We start from the raw sequence: 2,568 nt of genomic DNA, 5'->3' as shown, positions 1-2,568 counted from the left end.
AAAAAAAAAAAAAAAAAAAAGAAAAGAAATACCAATGTCTAATTCCAACAATTTGTATTTTACTTCTTTCTTCAACCAAGACTATTAGGATATTAGCTATCAAAAAAATTTTTTTAAAGAAAAAATTCCTAGTCATTGACTGAAAAGGAAATAGAATGTTACATAGTGATCTACACCTGAACCAGTTCACAGCATTTAAGAGAGGTCAGTATCAGATGAGAGAGTTCTGAGCCTGGCTTTCAAAATGCCAGTTCTTTGACATAACCTAGTCATTATCTGAACTGTAAGTTCATTAATCCAAATGCCATTATTTCCCTACCTTTCCTCTCATTTTAAAACAATTAAATCTTATGCTCGATGTTATTTCTATTCTGCACTGGTGATTCAAAACAAAACTTGTGGGGCACCTGGCTAGCTCAGTCAGTGAAACATGTGACTTGGGTGTAGAGATTACTTAAAATAAAATCTTTAAAAACAAAACAAAACTGCAACACAAACACAGGCAGATTTGTAAATTAATACTATGCCATGAACAACTTTCATATGATCACTTTACAATTATTTTACTAATTATTTTTGGATTCACAACAGTCCTCCTGCAATTAGAAAAAAGGAAACTGAGGCAAGAGAAATGGGAAGAGTAGCAAGAAGGCACCCACCTGGACACTGCAGCTGCTGTCCTACTCTATTGGACCACAATACTTTCCTTAAAAGCACCTGTCAAGGGGTGTCTGTGTTGCTCAGCCAGTTAAGTGTCTGCCTTCAACTCAGATCATGATCCCAGGGTCCTGGGGATCCAACCCCATACCAGCTCCCTGCTCAACGGGAACATACTTCTCTGTCTCCGGCTTCCCCTGCATGTGCTCTCTTTCTCTATCAAATAAACAAATAAAATCTTGGGGGAAAAAAAGTGCCTGTCAAATAACACAGAATTCCTCATCACAAGCATCCAAGGCATCCCCCAAAAGAAGCAAATCAGAGAATTCCTACTCCCTGAGGAAGAAGAAACCAGGTAACCCAAGCATGCTTCTCAGTCTGCACTTGGGCTTGGGAAAAAAATGAATGGAGAGAGTCAAGGGGACCAACTTCTGAGACTGAAGACCAAATTATTAGGTTTATTCCACCACACGCTGGGAAATTATAGAAACGCTGCTTAAGTAGAGATAAAATCAGGAAGTCCTAGGGTATTTTGATTTCCATCCTAAACTTAGACCCTCAAACAAAAAATATCTGAAATTAAAGTATTTCCCCTACCTGAGTAGTTATATTCTTACATACTTCTATAAAACCCACAAGGCCTACAGAAGTCCCTGATATTTACAGCTGATTCCAAGTGTACACTAGTGTCTACTTTCTCGTCTTCAAATCCAAAATAATGTTGGCGCTGACCCAGGCAGGACCTTCACGCACATTTCCCTCTGAAATCGTTAGTTTCACATAACACTTTACTACGTTCTATCTCCAATAGCCTCCCTGGATCAGTACAGCAAACGGGAAGGAGAGTAACAACAGGCGTGTACATCTACTACGTCCCTCACAGAAAACATAAAATCCCGGGAGCAAGAACTGGCAAAGGAAAACTCGCCTGACCCTAGCTCCCACCACGGTACAAACACAGAGTAGCCAGGGGCTCTGCACCCCACACCCCACTCAGCGAGAGGAAGACGACTTTAAATGCAACTGGACCTAATCCTCAACGTCCGTCTCCCACGTGGGTCTTACCCCTCTCCCGAGCGCGGGGTCGGATTGGAGAGAGGTCTGGAAGGAATCAGCCCACGCCAAGGCTGGGGAGGGGGATGGTGGCCAGCTCCCGGCAGACACCCCAGTCCCTCCTTAGAGGCCCTGGGCTGTACGACTCCCAGTTCCGGAGTCTGAACTCCCACCCCCCACTCCGGGACCCTAGACCCCTCTGCGTACCCAGAGTGGGTACTCAAGGACCCAGAGCTGCGGAGAGGTCCGGGCTGCCCTGCACAGGTCCGGACGGGATGGAGCCCGGGCCGCGTGCGGACGCAAGATGGGAGGCGGCCCTCCCGCTGCCACCGCCCCTCCCCGTGCCCCGGCCTCTCCAGGTCTCGGACCACGGGCTCTGGGGCGGCCCTCACCTCACCTCAGGGCGGAGGCGTCCGGGGTCGGGCGGTGCCGGGCAGCCCCTGCGCAGAGGCAGTGCTGGGCGGGAGGAGACGCCGGGAGCTCCAGCGATGGCTGACAGGCGCGCAGCACCAGGCCCGCCCCGCTCACGGGGAAGGGGCGGGGCCTCACGGAAGGCGGCCCGGCCCCGCCCCCGCCCCGCCCCGCCCCGCCCCTGCCTCCCACCTCAGCGCGCTAGCACCATGAGGTGACTACGTCCGGGGTTACTCCGGGCCGTTCACCTCCGACCCCGCTGCCGGCTACCGCGCGGTCTGGCCGGCCTCGAGGAGAGGCGCGGGCCCCGAGGGCCGGGCGACAGCCAATGAGAGGGCGGCGTGGGGCGGGGCGACGTGAGGCGATGCGGATGGTCCGAGCGCCGCTCTGCCATTCGGGGCCCAGCGGCGAGAGGGCGGGCAGGTCCCGGGCGGTCGCGGCGCCCCC

General features: G+C 51.9%; 1 protein-coding gene across 3 annotated transcripts in view; it reads right to left on the bottom strand.

Annotated features, from left to right (window-relative positions):
* LOC111151230 (acetyl-CoA carboxylase alpha) overlaps nt 1-2,568 on the bottom strand; it is a 288,595-nt gene that overhangs the window by 233,156 nt on the left and 52,871 nt on the right. The window contains exon 1 of one of the 3 annotated variants that reach the window (XM_022509035.1): nt 2,108-2,215. The exons of the other annotated variants lie outside the window; for them this stretch is intronic. The gene's annotated coding sequence lies outside the window, so the exon portion shown is untranslated. Of the gene's footprint in view, nt 1-2,107; nt 2,216-2,568 lie in introns of those variants that run through there. 3 annotated transcript variants of the gene reach the window in all.

This window comes from Enhydra lutris, unplaced genomic scaffold (assembly GCF_002288905.1).
Source record: "Enhydra lutris kenyoni isolate GAN:26980312 unplaced genomic scaffold, ASM228890v2 scaffoldscaffold26, whole genome shotgun sequence".
Taxonomy (NCBI): Eukaryota; Metazoa; Chordata; class Mammalia; order Carnivora; family Mustelidae; genus Enhydra; species Enhydra lutris.
The sequence above is the reverse complement of the archived record's forward strand: the minus strand, read 5'-3'. Positions and strand labels throughout refer to the sequence as shown.